General features: G+C 41.0%; 1 protein-coding gene across 8 annotated transcripts in view; it reads left to right on the top strand.

The window, feature by feature from the left end:
• Nucleotides 1-14793, top strand: part of Inpp4b (inositol polyphosphate-4-phosphatase type II B) — a 359360-nt gene that overhangs the window by 206811 nt on the left and 137756 nt on the right. The window lies entirely within an intron of this gene.

The raw sequence follows: 14793 nt of genomic DNA, 5'->3' as shown, positions 1-14793 counted from the left end.
CGTACCAGCCTCTGGTAGAAGGACCATGGCTTGCGCATTCATCCCCAGAATGGGCAGATGTAACTCCAAGAAGCAAGATTCACTGGGCTACCAATTTCACCAGGTCTTGGCTTTCTTTTAGCGTTATTTTGTTACTATGACTTTTATTGCTGACGCTGGCATTTTTCTGCTCTGAGGCATTCTCTGAAACTCAAATAACAACACATAGAGGTCAAAGAGAGTAACAAAAGAGATTCATTGTCATTTTACCTTCTACATCCTGAGGCCTCCAAACCACTCTGCCTTTTTCCTTCTGCTCCTTAGAGTTCTTAGGAGAACTATGTTTCGTGTGGAATAGTTTAATGTGATATGCAGAAGTTAAATAGTTGCTATTTCTACTATCCTGTATGGAACTGGAAATGTTTTTTTTGTTTGTTTGTTTGTTTTTCGAGACAGGGTTTTTTTGTGTAGCTTTGTACCTTTCCTGGAACTCACTTTGGAGACCAGGCTGGCCTCGAACCCACAGAGATCCACCTGCCTCTGTCTCCCGAGTGCTGGGATTAAAGGCGTGCGCCACCACCGCCCGGCTTGGAACTGGAAATTTTTTATTGACTTAGTAATATTGTCTTATTTATTTTTCAACCAATTATATTTTAAAGAGAATAACAATATAATTACAAGACTCAAAACTTATGAATACACAAGACATCCAGAATCTAGCTGAACGCAAATTGTCAGTATGTGAGATGTAAGGCATAACTCTACAATTTCATAATTTATCATTGTATGCAATTGACAAAGACAATTGTTGAGTTCATCTTTGCACTCTGAGACATGTTTATGTTTGAAATATCGGCATGAATATGTGATGTCTTCACTAATCACTTCTCACTGGGAAATTGCACATAAGGGCATAAATGAAGGATGAAACTTAAGGTAAATGAAAGTGCTTTTAAACATTGATTTCTTTGGAATACTCATGTGTTAAATATCCTCTTGTTGCTATTTTATTTGTAAAATACACTAAAATGATCATCAGTGAACTTAGTGTCAATCAAAAAGTACTGAGCTCCAGGGAAACATATGGATCAAATACGACTTGCTGAGGACATATATAATTGAAAACGCTTTAGGGCTACTCATTGAAAGCTAGCCTGAGCAAACTCAACATCAAAAGAGCTGTCACACCATTCATATATTCCTGAAGCCTTTTGAATCAACAGATACTGTGTTTTCAGTGAGAGACAATGCAAGGAAGTATATCTCAGAATATAAAATGAATAACTAGAAGTTGAGGTTGAATTTTGTAAGGCAGAGAATCACTTTAAATGATGGAACTCTTCTTGGTCTTCTTTGTTTTGATACATGCATAAAGATGGGCATTTTAAGCCATGGTTTGGGGAAACTTTCACTGCCACTGTATTATTTTATCTTTATCTTCTTCTCAGACATCCTATGTGATATTAACCATCGACCTGACACAGTGCAGAGTTTTCTGATAGTAGACTCTTCTTCCCCTAGTAGTGATCAATAGTCACCAGCTCCTTAGCTAGGGCTGGGTGCTTGTGGGCCGTTACTCCATACTTACTGGAGTATTTACTGACGTGATCTTGTATAGGTATAGTAGATGTAAGTTCATGGATACATCAGTTCTGTTCTCTCCAGAAGACACTGTTTTCTCAGGTCCTCGCCAACCTCATGCTCTTACAATTCTTTATCCCTCTTCCAGGATTTTCCCTAAGTCTTGCCAGGAGGGTGTGTGAAATACTTGGCCCATTCATGAGTGAATGCCCTTTGTTTTTAAAACAACATATGCCTTTTTGTTTCTTTGGGAGTTATGTCCAATATACCCAAACTAATTTGTTTTAAAAGTTCAGTCTCTGAACCAATAGTTCAAATTCATGTCATTCATTTTCAAGTGCAGCTTTTGTTTCTACTTTCCGAAAGAACATATTCCATTAAAAACTTTCTTGTAAGTGGTTTAATGAAATCACATAGGCACAGTGAAAATAAGGCCAAGTGAAAAGCCTTTGACAGTTCCTTTTCTTTTTCTTTTGAACTGAATCCAGTTGCTGGAAATAATGTCATTTTGAAGGAGACAGTAATGTAATTTTTGTGTTGATTATGATTTGATTCCTTAAGGGTCTATTTTCTACTTGCTGTGAGTTGGTTCTCATTGGCTACTTCTAGCTCACAGTTCAATTTATCTTTTAGCAAATACACAACTCTTTCTGCCAAATCTGCACATGTGGCTTTTCTGCTCAAGGGTGCTCCCCTGTGCACAGTCTCTGTACATGATGCCAAATGTTTCTAAAGGAAAGGGCGTTGTCTTTTAGCTACAGCTTGGGAAAGGCAGATACATACTTTTAAGTATGTAGTCCTGCCGTGGCTTGGGAATATATGCACACTGAAGGACAAGGCTTGTAGAGTACAGATGGAATATGGTACATGGGATCAGAAGTGTTTTCACTAATTTGCATGTGACCCTAAATGAATTTTAAATGTTATTTTCTCCTTCGTAAAATTCTTGTTTTAGTTGTATATTATGTTTGCCGATAGCATAAAATTCAGACTAAAGGAACATGTAGTTGAGATCCTAAATGCCTTGGCTCCTTTCCTAGAATAAACCAGTTCAGTATACCCCACTGAATGATTTTAGATGTGTCACAAATTCAAGTCACTGAATGCAATGTGATTGACTGTTTTTCTAGTCCTATTTAATTTTTCTGTTCTTTATTTTTGGGCAAGCAGAAAATTTTACTCATAGATAGTTCATAGACATCAATTCCTACTTGAGTTTGAATTCTAACTCATTTTTTAAAATTTATTTATTTTAAAAAGTTTTTTTTTCATTTTGATTGGTATGTAAAAAGAATTCTACCTCATTTAATTGCCTTTGTGACATTCATGAAATTACCTCACCTTTCTATATAATAGTTTTCTCATTTGTAAAGTTGAAATTAGGTTTATTACCCTGTGAGGTTGTTTTGGAATTTTGATAATACTTATAATTGTCCCTTGTATATGGTAAAAACTTATCAATATTAGCTATTGTTATATAAAACATATAAATAGCTTTATATTCATTAAAATACTTTGGCATCACATCAATCCATGTTGAATTTCATTCTTTTGTGCATGTGCCATGCATGTACATATTCATGTGGGGCTGTGCACACAGGTCTAGAGACCAGGGCTCGTCACTGTGTGTCTTCCTCAGTTGTTTTCAAGCTCATTAATTTGGTTGGGCTGTCTATGCAACAAGGTGGCTGGCATCTACACTGAGGTTGCACACACACACACACACACACACACACACACACACACACACACCAAGATTTTTAGGTAGGTGCCCAGGATTTGAACTTAGGTCCTCATGATTTCACAGCAGGCCCTTCACCAACTAGCTGTCTCTCCAGGTCCAGATTTTATACTCTCTAAAATTTGACTTGGATTTTGTTGATTGGACATAGTATGATTAATAAATATACCACAGATTTAAATTATTTCTAATTATTTTTATAATCACTTATACTCCCAAAATATATCCTTATTCATGTAATTCTGGAAATTTATGTTCTTATTTATAAATTTTTGTAAAAAGGTGCATAAATTTCAGAGATGATATTAAATTGTCTTTTGAAAAAGCATTAATTTCCATAAATACGCAGTTTACAACTCAATCTCAAACATTGGGCTTCAGACACAGTCCTATGTTATGTCCAGATTTGGAAGGACTGATTTGTAAGATCTGTATGTGCCTGTGTGTGTGTGTGTGCATGCGTGCATGTGAAACCATCCATAGGTAGCTCCACTTCCCTCATACCCTCAAGGTAGCCATATCAAGTCACTTCCCACTTCACTGGCTTTCACATTCTCCTCTCCTGAGGGTTCTTTGTCTTGAAGCAAGCACAAAATACAGCCAAAAAAAAAAAAAAAAACCCCTGCATTGTCATCCCCTCAGATGTTCCACTCGGGGGTCAGCAAATTCTTGGCACCCTTCTCCCTTTGCTTCATTTTAATAGAAGAAAAGATTGAATATCAGTTCTGCTTCCAAACTTCTCTGTAAGTCTTTCATTTCACTAATGAACTATGGGTTAAGATAATCCTGACCCACAGAGCACTATCTTCTAGGTGTGCCTCTGCCAAGGAGATTAATCACTCTCCTTGCTTCTCGGCTGGCATTGATCCAACCATTTGGTTCATTTTGTCTGGAATGACATTTCTATAAGGCAAATATAATTTTGTGATTTAATAATTTTAAACAATTTGGCTATTTCTTACTTGAAGGTTATTATCTGAGTTGCATATTGTGCATTAGTGTTACCTTTTCCTCAAGGGGTGCATCCCCAAACCCATAGTGTAGTATGAATCTTAAAGTTCTTATTAATAAAACAAACCCAGGCCAGGTATTGGGGTGAACACTGGAAGGTCAGAGAGACAGAACAAGCCATAGCTAACCTCACCTGGCCAACTTCTCAGCTCGTCTTGTTTCCTCAGACTGGAAACTTCTGTGTCCTCATTCCAGTGGATCTCAGCTGAACTGCTGCTCAAAAACCTGAAGCTTAACCAGCTAAAAGCTTAACCAGCCAAATGCTGCTAGTTCCTGGTCCTCACACCTTATATATCTTTCTGACTTCTACCATCACTCCCTGGGATTAAAGGCTCACTCCCTGAGATTAAAGGCATGAGTCACCATGCTTGGCCGTTTCCAATGTGGCCTTGAACTCACAGAGATCCAGAGGGATTTCTACCTCTGGAGTGCTAGGATTAAAGGTGTGAGTGCCACTATTTTCTAGCCTTTGGATCTAGTGGCTGTTCTGTCTCTGACCCCAGGTAAGTTTATTAGGGTGCACAATATTTTGGGGAACACAATACCACCACACCATAGAGAATACCTTAAAACTCAGATAGATCCAGATTGTTTTATTGTACTTCCTCATACATACACATATGATAAAGCTGAACATATAAACATGGAACAGAGGAAGAAGGAGGAGAAGGAGAAGAAGGAGAAGAAAGAAGGAGAAGGAGAAGGAGAAGAAAGAAGGAGAAGGAGAAGGACTAATAATAAAATAGAACTCTAACAATATATTGTAATAAGGTAACCAGTAGCATCATTCCTGACAGTTGGGTCTATTATTCAGTAAAATAAAGTTTACTTGCTCACAGGCTCTAAGATATCCTGATAGTTGAGCTGATATCCAGGAAAGCTACTAAGGGACTGTGATCAAGTGGGGTGTTCAGCACTCTGCAGAGAGGGATGGAGCAGCCATGAGCAAGCAGAGCAGGATGGTCCAAGACTCCATCTCACTACTAAGAAATTCATGTAACTTTAAAATTATATGAACCATTTATTTCTGTTATTTTTCCATTTAGATTATGGTATACCATAGATCATTGAAAGTATGGAAAGCAAAACTTGGAAGGAGGAGTATGTTAGGCAGTTTTCTGAGTTAGAAATCCTGAGATAAACAACTTAAAAGGAGGTTTATTGTAGCTCATGGGTTCACAGATTTCAATCCATATATTTGGCTCTCTTGCTCCTGAGCTTGTGGTAGGGGGAAGGCTATTCACGTTAAGATGAACAGGAAGTAGATTGAGGGGAGGATATAGAGACCTGATATACCCAACTAATTCATGTCCTCACACATTGACATACTTTCCCTTCCATAAATTTCTAGAACTTTCCATAATAGGACTACAAGCTGGGACCAAGCATTCAACACACAAGCACGTTGGAGTACATACATCTGACATTGGAACTATAACACAGGGGCTCTCTCTCCTGTGTAATTTGTCTGTGCTTTCTTTTAAGCTTCCTCTCCCACGCTTAACACTTCCATCCCTCTCTCACACAGTGCCTTCCATAGCAAACCAGCATGGGCATCCACACTTACTGCCACAGATTCTACCTTAAGGCTGGGCACTGACTAGAAACCCAGTCTGATTCTGTAGCTAAGACTTTCTGTAGCCAGAAGATACCCTGTGTCCCAGCCCGTCAACGGTCTGGACAAATCTCTCCCACTCACATCCCCCAAGTAAACACACAGAGGCTTATATTAATTAAAACTGCTCGGCCATTAGCTCAGGCCTACGACTGACTAGCTCTTACACTTAAACTCAGCCCATTTCCGTTAATCTATATGTTACCATGTGGTCTGTGGCTTTACCTGTGTGCCATTACATGCTGCTCCCTGGACGGTGGGCTGGTGTCTTCTCCTGCCTTCTTCCTGTCTCTCCCTTTGAATTTCCCTCCTGCCTCTAAGCTGCCTTGCCATAGGCCAAATGGCTTTATTTATCAATCAATCAGAGAAACACATATTTACAACATACAGAAAGACATTCCCCCATCAGCATTCAGCCTCCAGTGTAAACATCCTTCTAGATAAAGCTTATTCTGAAAGCATGGACTATGTTGTCTGGCATACTCCAGATCCCCGGGAACTATCTCGACAGGCATTTGGTGCATTGACAAGGTTAACGGTGGAGTGAATCCATGAAGTAAAAGGTTTCCTATGAGGTCAGTCACTCTCCCTGTAGTGACAGATGTGACTGAATAAAGTAAGGATGGTAAGGACACACAGTGGAATCAGGAATCAGAATCAGAAACATGCACTTGTAGAAAGTGTCTTATAGATACATGCACACAATGTCTTGTAGTCCTAGACAGACAGCAGCCACGAGGCATGTGTTACAAAAGTGCTGTTGCTCCCATCTCACTAAGAAGGGAAATATACAGTTATGTATTCTAAAGAAGAAAGGTAGAAGTTTTTATAAAAGCGAGCCAACTTAATGGCTGACAATAATACCCCTTGTCCGCTTTCCACTTAACATTTGAAAGTTGGGGATTTGCTCCAATACCTACCAGTAGCTTGGGAGACCAAGTGTGTTCTGTTGTTTAGGCAGGAAGCACCACTTGACAGTTCAAAGTTTTGAGAAATGAAATTGTTAAAGAAAAAGACTTACACATTTATAAATGACAATATGTAAATAACTCTAGAAGTTTTGATACTAAATTTGTCAAAATAGCACTGTGTAAAAATAACAAAACAAGAAGAATTTGAATTGTGAGGTTTCAGAAAACCATTCATCCTTGGTCCTCATTTGCAATGTAAATATACGGCTGATTCCTCCTGATTTACCACACTGTTGCTGCAGCTGAATTGCTGGAAATCATAAATAAAATCTTACATTTTTGAGAACTGACATTAAGTAAACGAGTCACAGTTTACTCAGAAAAATAATTTAAATGGTTTTATTTTATAACTCAGTGTCTTAATTGCATATAAAAGTTAGGAAGATTATAGCTTTTAATAAGTTCATATGTAGGTATATATATGTATACACACACACACACACACACACACACACACACACACACACATAAAATGCTGACACACAGAAAGAGAGTTGAGAAGTCCAGAAGGAGGGATCAAAGAAAAGATGTCAATCCACGGAAAGATTAGGAATTAAACCAGAATATTGCATCAATAAACAAATTACCAGAACCATTTCCTTCTGCTTATTTTGAAAAACTGTGAGCAGATTCTATAGAGGACTTGCTTTCCATAAAGTAAAATACTACTTGAAACCACTGTGTCATGTCAACCTGTACGTACTGAATGAGAGCAGCGGGGACTTCCTTGAATGGAGACTTCCAGAATAATTCTTAGAACTCTTTATTAATCTATATACTTAGCCATAATCATTTCAGAGGCAGCAAAAGAAAATAATTTACCATATCTAAAACAGTATTGTCTAGATTTTAAAAAAATTTATCTAAGGAGGAGCCTGAGGTTCAGTTAAGAACATCTGATACCCTTACAGAGGAGACATGCTTGGTCGCCGGAACCACATAGGGTGGCTCACAGCCACCTGTAACTCCAGTTCCAGGTGATCCAAAGCCCTCTTCTGGCTTCCATGGGCAACAAGCACACACATGATGCACATATGATAAGCAGGCTTTCACATACACACATACATAAAAAAGCATTAATAATCTAGGAAGAATCTCATTTTTGTAAGATTGTGATGAAATACTAACTTTAAAATGTACACATGAGATTTATGTCATGGGGAAAAAGGCTTACCTAAAATGAGATGACTTATTATTGAAAAAAATCTATTAAATGTGACTTTTCCTGAACAATTCCAGTATCATACTCTTGTCATGAGCATACAGAAGGTAAAGACGGCTTCATTTATGAGGTCAGCACAAGTGAAAAAAAAGAGCATCAGTATAATGGTGTCAGAAAGGACTGGGGATTGTCTGCGTTCTGTGTGCTTGTTAAGGTGGGAGGTGAGAATCCAGATGTAACAAGGAAGAAAACACCAAATTATGCATATATACATTTCATAGGATACAAATCTATACACGTTAGTGAATATATTGGAAAAGTTAGCAAGTTTGCTGATTGGAACAGAAACCTTTCTTCCTTTGAAATAGTTGGTCTTTATTTCCTTATAGGTTGCAGATTGATTTTGTGTGTGTGTGTGTGTGTGTGTGTGTGTGTGTGTGTGTGTGTGTGTGTGAAAACCTACTTCCAACAATCATAAAACCTTGAAGAACAGAAACATCATTGACTGTGGGAAAAAAAATCTATGTAGTGAGATGTGAACATCAGGGGCTGAAGTCGAATGCTTAGTGAGCAAGCTGTGTCACTGTGGACGCCCTCAGGGTATTAGTGGACACTCAGAATTGAGAGTCCAACTTTGGAAATTTTTCAAGAAAAAAGGCACCTCCACCCCTAAATAAAAGGGTTCTTTCTTTTCTTTTTAATCCCATGTGGCCAGCCATGGGATTTAGTGACATTTAGTGAACAGGAATTATAATATGTATCCTCTCACAGCCTTGCTGCTAGCTCTGACCATTTGCTTTTCTCAATTCATTGGCCAAGTAGCAGTCAGTAAATAATGTGTTGATTGTAATTTAGCATCAGATGATTCACAGATTATTTCTTTAGACTAATCTCTGTTATAAACTAGAATCACAACCTTCTCTAATGAACAGTCTTAATTAGAAGATGAGAGATTTAATTTTAAAGTTTTATAGTCTGTACCTGCTATGATATTATTACATTGTAGATCTTTCCCATATTAATTATAGCTTCATAAGTTTTAAAATCTAAAATGGCTCAAAAGAATGCTCAAGAGATAGGCAAACATAATTAGGAGTTCAAGCTGGGTGATTATGAAGATTTAATCTAGAATCCACGTTCTGCCACACATACTAGTTGTGTGACCCACGCAAAGCCCCACCCAACCTTCACCTTCCATGTCTACATAATGTAATAGTATTTCCTTCTGGAGAGTTGTGGAAATAAAAAATGTAGCCCATGAAAACATTAGTGTAATACCAGACACACAAAGTATGGGCTCAGTTATTATTTGTTATACAGATGGAGAAAACATTTGGACTTTAGTTAAATCTATAATATCAATTATTTGCTTTATTAAACTTTCTTTTTACATTAGATTTAACAGGCAAAAATGAAATGGCTCATGAGTGTACCTTCTATTTTCCTGTATCTTTATCCATGGGTAATAATCACCATTTCTTTAATGCATGCTAAGGACATTTTTTAAGAGATTTATCAAAATACAATTGGCATATCATGAAGATGGCCTATTACATCTACTTGTATATAAGAGAGGCCGTCATGGTTAAAAAATCACAGTCAAGAGCTTAAAAATTAAAACAGGTAGTAAGAGACAGTGAGGAGAGGAACGAACAGTTCCCAGGGAGGAGCGGAGTGGCCGATACCGTCTCATGGTTCTGTCTCCTCATCAGCACCAGTTGACAGAGAGAAAGTGGTAGAATTAAACTTTGATCAACACATACATGGACCCTAAAGTTTCCAATAGTGCAAGGTTCGTGTTTTTGTTTCGTGTTTGTTTTCCACAAGGAGACTAGTCTGAAAAACAAAGACCAATTTAAGCACAGCTCATCTAACTACATAATGAACCGACTGCAGGCAAAGAAAGCGAGTGTTGTTTTCTCTAGTTCTTTTCTCTAAGCCTCACATCCAACAGGAAAAAAAGCAGCCAAGGAGAGGCAGAGCAGTCTGATGGTACCTTCAGCCGTTTCAGGTTTCAGATGCTTGTTGTGAAGCCAGAAGGGTAGATTCAACTGACTAAGGTGGAAATTCTTATGTATTATTCATATGGTTTTCTTGTCAGTTAGAACTAAGAGCATGTCGATGCCTCTTTAGATTCAAGATACACACACACACACACACACACACACACACACACACACACAAACACACACGTCTATGAACTGGGGAAAAGTACGTCACAATCATCCTGAAATTTTCCTTGGGAGAATTAACTCCATCAAAGAGAGATTTACTACTCTAGAATACTTTTTTTTTTTTTTAAATTCATCAGCCCCTGTCTTCTGCCATTCTCCCCTGTGGCTTTCTTCTTCTTCTTCTTCTTCTTCTTCTTCTTCTTCTTCTTCTTCTTCTTCTTCTTCTTCTTCTTCTTCTCCTTCTCCTTCTCCTTCTCCTTCTCCTTCTTCCTTCTTCCTTCTTCTTCTTCTTCTTCTTCTTCTTCTTCTTCTTCTTCTTCTTCTTCTTCTTCTTCTTCTTCTTCCATTTCCTGATTGTCCTTCCTTTCTTATTTACATTGTTCCATATCTCCATTGCCTATAATAGTAGTGAGGCTGAGCAATGGGTTAAGCAGTTTTGGGGAGGGTAGAGAAAGAACAGGTAAGTTACAGTTAAGTCCTGGGCTGTATGGACTTACGTTGAGAAAAATCTCTCTCTCTCTCTCTCTCTCTCTCTCTCTCTCTCTCTCTCTCTCTCTCTCTGTCTCTGTCTTTTTCTCTCTGTATGTGTGTGTGCGTGTGTGTGTGTGTGTGTGTGTGTGTGTGTGTGTGTGTGTGTAACCCTAGTGGTAAGAGGTGATGGCCCTTTGTACCAGGATATTTGTAGTGAGCATGGAAACAAGGGGTTGGATTCTGGGTTTATTTGAAAGGAAAGGGCGACTCTTCTGATAACTGTAAGGGAGGAAGAGAAGCTAGTGGCCGTGTCCTGAAGAAAAGTGCAAAAGAGTCCAGCCAAGCTAGGTGTTGAGGATGGGGAGCTGCCTGAGATCTCCTTTGGACATATTAAGTGGAAATGCCTGAAGAAGTTTTGTTTTGGTTGGAGTTAGGGCTAGAGATGTGCACTGTAAAACCCTTTACATGGCTGACTCATTTAAACCACTAGATTAAATGCTCAGGAATGTCAAATGGTTCCCCAACTCCAAAGCTCCAAGGGCTGAGACCTGGGTCTTGCTGGTACTAGAAGATGAAGAGATAAGCTAGACCAGCAATAGGAGACTAAGGTCATACATACGTATGAAATATGTAAAAGGGCATGTATCCATGCTCTCATTGTTTTTAGCTTTGTGTAAAGTCTAAGGACATATTTTAAATCACTTTTTATTTCATACAAATACAATGTGAAACCAATTTCAATTTCTATCATCCATAATTTGCTTTTATAGTCTATACATTTTTTTCCAAAATTATTTTCTTCTTGTTCTAGTTTTATCCTGATAGTTGACTCAAATGTTTGGATTGAGTCTACATCTCAGACCACTATAAAATACTTATTTTTTTCTAGATAATTAAATTATATTCATAATCCCATTTAAGAAGCTATAACTGTTAAATATATGACATGTTTCAAGAGTAAGTCATTCAATAGTTAGACGAAATCCGTGCATACTCAGTGTAATTTTGTGGATGATGATTTTTCTCCATGCTATATTGTGTCATCGTGGACAGCAACACTGGCCTCCAGTATGGAAAATGAATCTTTCAGCCTCACCAAGATGCCTGCTACATAGCAGCTTCAGAGGAGACGTGACTGAGCCACAATGGCAGGATCTTGGGTTATGTCCCAGGCTTGACTGAACAGTCTCTGGTGAGAGGATGAGGTCATCGAAAGGGTAAAGATGAGAATGCTGGGAATGTCAGAAGAAGCAGTGGTCATGGGGAGGAGCCGGAGGATCTCAGAACACAGAGAGAGACAGTAGAGGTAGCCCAGTAAAACACTTCTGAGAAATTGAGAGTAGCTCAAGTGAGGTTTTTACCAGACTCCTTGTGAAGTGTGACCCAGCATTTACAGGGACATCAGAGGCAAATCAGGGACAGTGGGTGTCTCTAATGACAGAGTTGTTCACTGGCAGTCAAACCTCCCAAGGATGTATCACAGTGCAGAGCCCACTGAAGCAATGTCTCTTGGCATTGCAAAGAAGTTCTATATCCTAAAAAAAATGCCGAAGTCCCTTCCCCATTTGTCAGTGCACTTTATGCCCGCTAACATTGGGCATCACTCACCTAAGGCACAAGAAAAAGAGTATTTAGAATGATTCTTGGAAGCATATGTGAGAATCGGGTGGAGAATGCTAAGAATTTTCAGGGCACAGAATGAGGAAAGGATAAGGGGAAAGTGGATGATATTTACAAATAACATCAGAGTGAAGTGTCAGAAAAGCAGAGAGGGGGAGAGGCAGCCACCACAACGAAGGGACGGGAGAAAGAATAAGGAGCGTCAGAAATGATGTACTGAGAAAGAAGTCATGTGAACAGAAAGATGGGAGAACACTGGCCGTGGGCACTTTAGTTTTCTGAGGACTAAGCCATTGGGGAGCTTCAGCTTGTCAGACCCCATAAGATCAGGAAGCAGACATTCATACCAGGAAAGTAGGTCAGTGAAGAGGGCCTCCATGACCCACTGCACACCATTTTCTGTTCATGGTGTGCAGTGAGTCCTGATCCTGTAACCACAGCTCCTGGGTATGAAGAACCATCCCCCGCTGTCATGCCACATCGATACCTTTAGACAACTGTTTTCTTTACAAAAGGAATGTGGAGTTGTTTTATTTCTTAAGGACTGGTGGGTTGAGCATTGGAGCATTCCTACCAGGAACTACAAGCAGAGAGAAGAGGATGAGCCCTGTGCTGTCCATGCCGCAGTGCACCTCCCAGCTCCCCAACGCTCTGACCATTGTTGTCGCTTCCTTGTGCGCTCTCCTGATTAGTTCGAACATGCCAGAACACTGCTCATAACTGCTTTACAAAAAAGTATATAAATTGTGAGGAATATATTATATATCTGTAAAATATTACCATCTTTTTAAAGATTTAAATAATTTCTACCAAAGAACCAAGAAAGGAGAAAGAAAAACCGCTTTCTAGATAGTATTTTTTTCAGTGATTTTTAAGTTCTCAAAAATGAAAATAAAATTATGGGAATTTAAATAATTTAGCTAGTAACTGTAAGGAAGATATTTCACAAATATTCAAAGCAGACTTTAATGTATTTTATCTATCTATCTATCTATCTATCTATCATCTATCTATCCATTTATTTTCGAGACAGGGTTTCTCTGTGTAGTTTTGGTGCCTGTCCTGGATCTTCCTCTGTAGATCAGGCCGGCCTCGGACTCACAGAGATCTACCTGGCTCTGCCTCCCGAGTGCTGGAATTAAAGGCGTGCGCCACCACCGCCCGGCTTAATGTATTTATAAACAGAGTTCGGCTCTTGGCTATAAAAGGATGTGGAAAGATTCCACCAAGCCTGTGAATGCAGCCTCTCTGCCTGCTTCTCCCTTTCCTCCGCCCTCTTCTCCCTTTCCTTCGCCCTCTTCTCCCTTTCCTCCGCCCCCTTCTCCCTTTCCTCCGCCCCTTCTCCCTTTCCTCCGCCCTCTTCTCCCTTTCCTTCGCCCTCTTCTCCCTTTCCTCCGCCCCCTTCTCCCTTTCCTCCGCCCTCTTCTCCCTTTCCTCCGCCCCCTTCTCCCTTTCCTCCGCCCCTTCTCCCTTTCCTCCGCCCCCTTCTCCCTTTCCTCCGCCCCCTTCTCCCTTTCCTCTGCCCCCCTTCTCCCTTTCCTCCGCCCCTTCTCCCTTTCCCCCGCCCCCTCTCCCTTTCCTCCGCCCCCTTCTCCCTTCCCTCCGCCCCCTTCTCCCTTTCCTCCGCCTCCTTCTCCCTTTCCCCCGCCCCCTTCTCCCTTTCCTCCGCCCCCTTCTCCCTTTCCTCTGCCCGCTTCTCCCTTTCCTCCGCCCCTTCTCCCTTTCCTCCGCCCCTTCTCCCTTTCCCCCGCCCCCTTCTCCCTTTCCTCCGCCCCTTCTCCCTTTCCTCCGCCCCTTCTCCCTTTCCTCCGCCCCTTCTCCCTTTCCTCCGCCCCCTTCTCCCTTTCCTCCGCCCTCTTCTCCCTTTCCTCTGCCCCCCTTCTCCCTTTCCTCCGCCCCCTTCTCCCTTTCCTCTGCCCCCCTTCTCCCTTTCCTCTGCCCCTTCTCCCTTTCCTCTGCCCCCTTCTCCCTTTCCTCCGCCCCCCTTCTCCCTTTCCTCCGCCCCCTTCTCCCTTTCCTCCGCCCCTTCTCCCTTTCCTCCGCCCCCTTCTCCCTTTCCTCTGCCCCCCTTCTCCCTTTCCTCCGCCCCTTCTCCCTTTCCTCTGCCCCATTCTCCTTTTCCTCCGCCTCCTTCTCCCTTTCCCCCGCCCCCTTCTCCCTTTCCTCCGCCCCCTTCTCCCTTTCCTCCGCCCCCTTCTCCCTTTCCTCCGCCCCTTCTCCCTTTCCTCCGCCCCTTCTCCCTTTCCTCTGCCCCCTTCTCCTTTTCCTCCGCCTCCTTCTCCCTTTCCCCCGCCCCCTTCTCCCTTTCCTCCGCCCCTTCTCCCTTTCCTCCGCCCCCTTCTCCCTTTCCTCCGCCCCTTCTCCCTTTCCTCCGCCCCTTCTCCCTTTCCTCCGCCCCCTTCTCCCTTTCCTCCGCCCCTTCTCCCTTTCCTCCGCCCCCTTCTCCCTTTCCTCCGCCCCCTTCTCCC

The sequence above is a fragment of the Peromyscus eremicus genome, chromosome 5, assembly GCF_949786415.1.
Source record: "Peromyscus eremicus chromosome 5, PerEre_H2_v1, whole genome shotgun sequence".
Classification (NCBI taxonomy): domain Eukaryota; kingdom Metazoa; phylum Chordata; class Mammalia; order Rodentia; family Cricetidae; genus Peromyscus; species Peromyscus eremicus.
This window is presented reverse-complemented; position numbering and strand designations above follow the sequence as displayed.